The sequence below is a fragment of the Oryx dammah genome, unplaced genomic scaffold, assembly GCF_014754425.2.
Source record: "Oryx dammah isolate SB20612 unplaced genomic scaffold, SCBI_Odam_1.1 HiC_scaffold_9, whole genome shotgun sequence".
NCBI lineage: Eukaryota > Metazoa > Chordata > Mammalia > Artiodactyla > Bovidae > Oryx > Oryx dammah.
This window is the reverse complement of record NW_024070193.1, coordinates 40,046,483-40,055,942: the sequence shown is the minus strand read 5'-3', so window position 1 is coordinate 40,055,942 and position 9,460 is coordinate 40,046,483.

Here is a 9,460-nt window from a genome sequence, read left to right as displayed (position 1 = left end):
ACTTCTCAACTCTGGAACTGTGTCTCAGAGTTGGCGAGTGCAGCGACTTTACATGGACTCAGCCTGCATTATATATCCAAGACACAGCAGTAAATAATCCCCACTATGTGTTAGCACTGTGCTGAGTGTTTTTATCCAGGTTTTTCTATTTTATCCTCACATATTCCTTGGAGGTGTTATGTTAAATAAGGTTATGCTAGAAGCTCTCACAAAAGAAATCCATACTTTCAGAGCTTCTTATACTAGATATTTCTCACAGAAAAATCAGAAAAACGTTCTTAGTTTGTAGGCAGTTTTCTTCCACGTGGTGACTCAGAGGTCAAAGTTCCTTTCACCAGGAGAGACTAAAATCTCCTAGAGTAGGAATAAGCAAACTCTGGCCTGGGGGCTAAATCTGGCTGCTAACTGGTTTGTTTGTTGTTTTGTTTTTAATGATCCATGAGTGAAGAATATTTTTTAAATTTTTAAATAGTAGAAACAAAACAGAAATCTAATATTTCCTGACACATAAAAATTATATGGAATTCATTTTTAGTGTCTCTACACAAATTTTTTTGAGACACAGCTATGCTCATCTGGTGTATATATTGCCTGTGACTGTTTTTGCTCTAAAAGGCAGACTTGAAGAGTTGCCACAGAGATTGTGTGATTCACAAAGCCAAAACATATTTACTATCTGGCTGCAGTGAGCTGAATGTGTACCTCCAAAATTCGTATGTTGACGTCCTAATTCCCAGTGTGATGGTATTAGAAGGAGGGTCTTTGGGGAGCAATTACTTTTAGACGAAGTCGTGAGGTCCAGCGACTGTGATGGCAGCAGTGCCTTTACAAGCAGAGGATGAGGACTGGAGCTCGATCTCCCTCTCTCATTCTCCATGTCTCTCTGAGATATGTGAGAACACAGCGAGAAGGGTAATCATCTGCAAGGTAAGAGGAGGACCTTCACCAAGAGCCCAACCATGCTCATATCCCTGACCTCGTATTTGGAGCTTGTGGGAAATGACTGTTTAAGGCATCTGCCATTGTTATGGCAGCTCAAGCCAACTAAGGCATTGTTCTTTGACAGAACAAGTCTGTTGACTGTGACTCTAGAACTTTCTGACAGACTGAAGTTCTACCCACAGAAAGAGAGTGGGAAACAAATTATAACTCAAAGTTGAGAGACGTTAGCGGCTTTCCCAAGGTCTTAGGATTCCATGTTGCATATCCAGGATTCAAACATAGATCTCTCTGACCTCAACTCTCAAAATCTAACTGTTTTTTCCTTTACTCTTAGGCTCTTAAATCTCCTCACTAATGTATTCATTTATAACTTTCTAAAAGGATGTATCTTTGGGAAACTGATGTCAGGCAAACATGCCTCATCACATTGGTTTTACTTTAACATGCATTGAACTCTAGCTATGCTCTAATAATAACTTTGAAAAAAAAGCATTTAGTATGAAATTTAAAAACCCAGTGTGACTCTGCATGTAATGACTATGTGCCAACCAGTTAATAAATCTTCAAAACAATAGCACTGTTCCCAATAATGTTTTGTATTTCAAAATGATTAATTTTAAACAGTACTTTATATCCCTTGTGTATGATGTCTCAGATCCCATGAGATAAGCAAAACAATCTCTATGCTACTGTGGAATGGAAATAAAATCTGACAGGATTTTCTGATGACTCTGAGGAGTTGAATGGCTCCTATGGGACTGCCAAGTTAATTAAAATGAACATAGGATTACTATATTATGGCACAATTATGCTCTCCCCTCCTTTTTTGTTCCCTCTTTAAAGACTCTACAATAAAGGTCAAAGTGAGAGAAATAAATGACAATTTTTCTAGTTATGCTTTTGAATGGGATGTGTTCCACTAAATTTAACAGGACCTAAATTTGCTAGGTTGAATTCCTTGATGATCACCACCTCATGTATAAAGGGGTAGAAGAACTAGAAAGAAATGGTCATGAACTACTTGTAATCACAACTGCTCTAGGTGTACTTAGCTTATACTTAGACCTGCAGAACAAGCAGAGACAAAATGGTCAATTGATGAAGTGGTAGAGAAGGTAGGAGAAATATACAAAGGTTGATATACAAAGACTGGGCACATAATGGGTTTCTTTCTTTAAAAATACTTCATTTAAACTATACTCCAGCTGTCTATCTACCATTTGTAATTGTCCACACACACAGACATGCTACACTCCTAATAAATGAGAGAATGTTTTTCATTTAGGTGGGATGCTTGATGTACAGCAAACATAGGATTTGAACATACAACTTTCTTTACTTTTTGACATCATGTTGCCACTGATACTTCCCTGGTAGCTCAGTGGTAAAGAATCTGCCTGCAATACAGGATGTGAGAAGATGTGCGTTCTATCCCTGGATTGGGAAGAACCCCTGAAGAAGGGCATGGAAACCCACTCCAGTATTCTAGTATTCTTGCTTGGAGAATCCCACATACAGAGGAGCCTGATGTTCTACAATCCATAGCGTCACGAAGAGTCAGACACAACTGAAGTGACTGAGCACACACACACACACACGTCCATGGGGCCTCTATGTGATGGCCACTCATTCTCCATCCATGTTTAATTCCACCCTATCCATCAGTTCTCTCGCGAAGCCATAACTGAGCATAACCTGGTTTTTGTGGGTCAGTGTTAAAGGTTATACACCTTTCAAAGCCATCATATCAGAGAGTTTATAGCCAAATACCATGTCAGGTGAAGTCTTTTTAGTTCCAGGTGTCAGAAAAATGGGCTCAAGTAGGGCAAATAATGAAATTAACTTAGGATTACTACTTAGGCACACATAATTATTATAATGAATAACTTCCAATAAGCCTTGACTCACTAGCTCAAAGACATCTCCAAGGACTTGGCTTCCTCCATCTTTTGTCTTTCTCTTCTACAGTATCCATTTCATTCCAAAACCTATCCCTTCAATATTTCAGGGAAGAAACCAGAAAATCCAGAAATGACATGGTTCTTCTTTCACAATGAACAGTAAAGGAATCAGCTTCACCCGAACTGTCTTGACACATCTTCTAATCTGCATTTTAATTATACAGTCTTTTTTTTTTTAATTATACAGTCTTATATCACATGCTCAACCCTGAATCAATTTGTCATCAGGGTACTGAATATACACTTGTTCTAGCCTCAGTCATATTCTCTAGTCTTAAAGTATGATAAAAGTCAATTTCTTGGAAACCACGTGAAATCACAAATAAAAATCAGCTGCTAGTCCATGGGGTTGCTAAGAGTTGGACACAACTGAGCGACTTCACTTTCACTTTTCACTTTCATGCACTGGAGAAGGAAATGGCAGCCCACTCCAGTGTTCTCACCTGGAGAATCCCAGGGACGAGGGAGCCTGGTGAGCTGCTGTCTATGGGGTTGCACAGAGTTGGACATGACTGAAGCGACTTAGCAACAGCAGCAGCAGCAGCTACCAAACAGGAAAAGAGGGGATGGATGCTGCAGAAATATATCAGTCAAAACAGGGTAGATTATTTTGTGATAACAAATGATCCCCAGATCTCAGTAGCCTAAAACAAATGTTCATTTGTGCTATTGTTTCATCGTTGCCAGCTGGGCATTCTGCTCTATGTCATCACTGCTTTCTAGGACCCAGTTTATAGAACGGCCACTTTCTGGACATTTGACAAATAGATTAGAAGAGGGAGAAGAGAATATGAGGACATATGCCCTCACTTCTAAAGAGTCTTCACATCAATTTTGATTGAATGTCAAAAACAGGTGATAAGGCCACAAAGGAGGAGAGGAACTGCATGTTCATGGAAGGGAAGGGTTAAAATATTTGTGAGGAGCCTTCATAAATATTCTAAGAAACAACCAACAAGGGGCCATCATATCTATCCTGAGTTAGAGAAAGAGTTTAAACACCACAAAAGTATTTAAAGAGGATGATGTTATAAACTTGAAGAATTAGGGCCTCTCTAGCTTCAGTGGTAAAGAATCCACCTGTAATGCAGGAGACGTGGCAGGAGCCACGTGTTCAGTCCTGGGGTCAGGAAGATCCCCTGAAAGAAGAAACGGCAACCCACTCCAGTATTCTTGCCTGGAGGATTCTATGGACAGAGAAGCCTGGCAGGTTACAGTCCAGGGGGTTACAAAGAGGCAGACATGACGCAGCAACAGCAGCAGCTGGGAAAGACACTGAATTGCTGTCAGCTGCTCCCTTAATCCTTATCCCTTCACTGATATTTCCATTGCACAATAATAGTTATATCACAAAGTTTATAGGAGGAGAATCAACCAGAACAAAGAAAATACATGGAGTTAGCAACAATACAGTTATAATTATTACTTTATATAATTTTATGTATTTTAAGGAAGATGAGAGAAGAAACAACAAGCACATATAGAGAGAGCTTATTATATTAAGCTTTCTAATTAGAAACAAAGAAAATATATGGAGTTAAGATTAGATCATAAAGGCAGTCTATCTTCTGTTGTATGTCCAGGTTATATTCAAGGACCTGAATGACATTCCTTTAGAACTCACAAGCATTGCATTTACTCAAAATCTAATGGGAGAGATATGATCAGAAGAAAGCTGAGTCTAATTTTAACTTTAACTTGAAACCACCAGTGATTTAAGAAGCTTATTTGGATGTTATCAGAGTGCATTGTCATACCCCCCACTTTTTTTTTTTTTTTGTCTTTTCTAACAAGAACAAACAAAAAACCAAACAGAAAAAACCTTTTGTGACACCCCAACCAGAAAAATGTATACTCTGTAATTGTGATTTAAAAATCAATCTCAAAAAGTCATTGAGAGAATAAATAACAGTAAAAGAGAAATAGAATGGCCTAATAGAAAAAGAGGAGTTCTGAAAGACATTACCCAAAAAAGAAGTTCAATGGGTGGTCTCTATGAGATTAATGTGCAAAAAGAAATCAAAACTCGATCCATTCTTCCTTTAGAAATAAGCAAAAATGCCTTCACAAGAAAACTTTGTTTTCAATGTTAGTTTTTCTTTTAGTAAAGGGAAATAAGAATCTTAAGAACTAATGGAAAAACCATCCCTAGAGCGATGTCACAGAATTTTATGAAGTGGGAAAAGAAGTGATCAAAGGGTCTTCCCATTTGTACATGCTGCATTTGGCATTTTAAAGAGTTTGACCATCTAACTCTGAGATTTTTCTTTACTGATATCTATCCAATTAACTGTGATAGCTTCTTCGAGGCTAGAAAAAATACTGTATCAAACTTAAGCATTTAAAAGTTTATTCCTTACTTTATTAAGTAAATATGTGGTACATTTCAACCACACACAGTCTAGGAGCTGGGGACAGGAGTAAACTTTCCTAAACTCCTTTCTTATGTAAATAAAGGTCCACTTTAGCTAAGGTTGGTGCATGGCTGTGGGGATGAAACACATGGAAATCACAAAGTCAGTACTCATCTTAGAACCACAGAAAATCATAAAACAGAGCACAGAAAGAAGAAATATCAAACGCCCTAGGGGGCAGGAAGTGCAGACACAAGCAAGGAAGCAAAAGAATAGTGACAATTAATGATTACATCAGGCTGATTGAGAGCCTTGAACAGGTCTACCTTTCATACAACAACTCAGTTAAATCTAAAAAGAAGGGTATGAGGCATGCTTTTATTATCCCCACTTCACAAATGAGAAAACAAGCATTGAGACACAAAACTAAGTGACGTACCCAAAATCACATCCATCAGCCTAGCTCCAGAATTTGTGCTCTTAACCACATGCGGTCACTGACAAAACTAAAACAGAGAAAATAGTTCATTTTCCATTCCTAAGAGCTGGACAATGTTAAACTTGGAGAAATTACTAGGACATTAGAACATATGTTTTTTTGTTGTTTGTTGGTTGGTTTTTTAAATTTATGAATGCTGGTATCAACTTGCCTGCATAGGAATAAATAAATCATTTATTTATGAAAAGACATTTTTGCCAACAAGGGTTCAACTAGTCAAAGCTATGGATTTTCCAGTAGTCAAGTATGGATGTGAGAGTTGGACTATAAAGAAAGCTGAGTGCCAAAGAATTGATGCTTTTGAACTGTGGTGTTGGAGAAGACTCTTGAGAGTCCTTTGGATTGCAAGGAGATCCAACCAGTCCATCCTAAAGGAAATCAGTCCTGGGTGTTCATTGGAAGAACTGATGCTGATGCTGAAACTCCAATACTTTGGCCACCTGATGCAAAGAATTGACTCCTTAGAAAAGACCTTATGCTGGGAAAGACTGAAGGCAGGCAGAGAAGGGGATGACAGAGGATGAGATGGTTGGATGGCATCAAGCCTCGATGTACATGAGTTTGAGCAAGCTCCAGGAGTTGGTGAAGGACAGGGAAGCCTGGTGTGTTGCAGTCCATGGGGTTGCAAAGAGTCAGACACGACTCTTTGAACTGAACTGAACTGATAAGCACCAGAGATTAAAAAGAGTCATATTCACATTAGACTAATTCCAGAAACTAAGAACACAAGTTATCCTGTAGTAGAGATCAAGTATCTTCATGTTGTTAAAGCATGTGTCAATATGGAATAATGATTATACAATAAATACATAAATGGATGAATTATAAATGTGTTCAGTTTTTATTTTCAAAATTCTATTTTCTTAAGTTCTTACTGACATTCTTCAAAGAATCAGGAATTTTTTAATGAAGCACAAAAACAAAATAATTATACAATTCCTAAAAGAATTCAGAACGTCTTAAGAATGCGTATCAGGATATACCATACTGTTTGCTTCCCCCGACCTTACATGGGACTGGGGAATGGGGCATTCACTGCAATGGAAACTCATTGGTAGGATTCATCTGATGAACTCAGTGCATCTAACTGAAAATGGTTCCCTGTGCATACTCGATTATTTTCATAACCTTTGCTCCACTGGGAGCCTGGAGTCTTAACTACTGGACTACTAGGGAAGTCCTAAAATTTTGGGTTTTAGGCATAGTCAACGGTGTGTATTTATTCAACTGTTTCAATTAACTGAGAACACAAGTTTCTGCTTTGCTAGATAAAATACAGGATGCTGAACTAAATCTGAATTCCAGATAAAAAATAAATAAATTTTAGTATAAGTATGCCCCAAGCATTGTATGTGTTTGATCTTTTCCGTCTGGCAAGTCTGTCACCAAGGTCTAAGAAGCAGGGGTTGCCCTGGGAGAATGCTGCAGCACCAGACACGTGTACCTGCCTATAAGTTGGTTCTGCTACCCTGAGTAAGTTGCCTTGTACCACTCAACCTCAGTTTCCTTATTGGAAAAGAGAGAGGAGTTAGACTACTTGAATTCTGAGGACCCTTTCTTCTGTACATTTGATAGATTTGACTAGTCTCTAACAATCTGGACTACATGCAAAGGAAAGAATAATGATGTCATTGTTTGTAAAATGTCCTGTGAGGCAGAGAAATAAATTATGAACCACTCACTTATTATCATTCTCTCCAAGAAGAGGAGAAAAAAACAACAGCAGCAGCAAATTAGACAAATGATGAGGGCAGGACACAGCTGTCTTCTGGAGATTTTCAGCTAGATAAAAGAGTGTGACCTGGGGTGTGCTCCTCTCAGAAAGATTCCCACTATTCTCCTTGGAGGTTACCATTTGTCCCACCCACAGGGTTCCAAAATTAAGAATCAGTCGCTTTTATGAGGAAAAATAATTCTAATGTATTTATAAGAAGCTAAGATATACAAAGCTATGAGAAAAATGCTTTTAAAATTATATTTGCATTCATTTAGAGCATAGAATGCTGAATGTAACTATTTTAGATCAAAAAGTTACTGGGCTCAGTTTTTGCTATAAAATAATTACTTTTTGTGGAGTAGTAGACAGAAGCAGGTTATAAAGGTACAGCTGTGCCATTGCCATTTGTCTAACTTGGCAAGACTAATTCATACCCCTCACACCACTTCCCCTGAGAGCTCTATATGAAGGATTATCCCAGTGCCTTCATTGCTCCATTGTTCTTAATTGCTAAGCATTTCCTGTTCTGGCTTGAGGTAAATCAGAAATGTAAAGACTTACATGGCATATATGTGTGAACAGAATACCAGCTATTCTTCTTTTCCTGGGAATTAAAAATATAGTTCTTCAGTTTCTATATTGTGAGCACCATTTCTTTCCAGAGAAGGATAGAAATACAAAGCTACTTCCCACTGTGGCAAGAGATTCTGGGAAATCTTTTCATAACAAGACCATGAACACAAGAATATAGGGCTAATTTAGGAAAACCACCACATAAGAGAAATCCCTGGAAATTTTTGGCTAGGGAGTGTGTCATAAGCAAACACAGATGTTCCCTGGGTTAAATGGACTTTTCCTCCAGGAACTGCATTTTTTTTTTTCCATTAAAGGAAGTCCAGGAGAACCATAAATGTTTTTCTCTACCGTGAAAAGCTCCACAACTGCTATGCCTAATCACAGTAGAATTTAAAAGTGAGAGAGAAGAGGATGACAGGGTTTACTGGGCCCTGAGGACCAAACTTTATTGAGCCCATCTTTGCATGAAATGTTCCTTTGGTGTCTCTAATTTTCTTGAAGAGATCTGTAGTCTTTCCCATTCTATTGTTTTCCTCTATTTCTTTGCATTGATCACTGAGGAAGGCTTTCTTATCTCTTTTTGCTATTCTTTGGAACTCTGCATTTAGATGCTTGTATCTTTCCTTTTCTCCTTTGCTTTTCACTTCTCTTCTTTTCACAGCTATTTGTAAGGCCTCCTCAGACAGCCATTTTGCTTTTTTGCATTTCTTTTCCATGGGGATGGTCTTGATCCCTGTCTCCTGTACAGTGTCACGAATGTAATGATGCTGAAGCTGATGCTGAAACTCCAGTCCTTTGGCCACCTCATGCGAAGAGTTGACTCGTTGGAAACGACTCTGATGCTGGGAGGGATTGGGGGCAGGAGGAGAAGGGGGCGACAGAGGATGAGATGGCTGGATGGCATCACTGACCCGATGGACGTGAGTCTGAGTGAACTCCGGGAGTTGGTGATGGACAGGAAGGCCTGGCGTTCTGCGGTTCATGGGGTCACAAAGAGTTGGACACAACTGAGCAACTTAACTGACTGAGGACCAAACTGTTTTGCCATGATCTATACTGTACTAAGTCACTTCAGTCCTGTCCAACTGTTTGTGACCCCAAGGACTGTAGCCTGCCAGGCTCCTCCATACATGGGATTTCCCAGGCAAGAATACTGGAATGAGTTGCCACTTCCTTCTCCAGAGGATCTTCCCAACCCAGGGATCAAACCTGGATCTCCTGAATTACAGGCAGATTCTTTACCATCTAAGCCACCAGGGTAGGCCCTGTACAATTAGAGGATTCCAATTCCACCTAATCTTGTAGGCTGCCCTGAAAATCTTCTGTAAACCTTCAACTCTGTTTATTATTTCCTGGGTCACATACACAGGACAGTGAGCAGGATGCAATCAGAAAATATAATCCTCAGTCA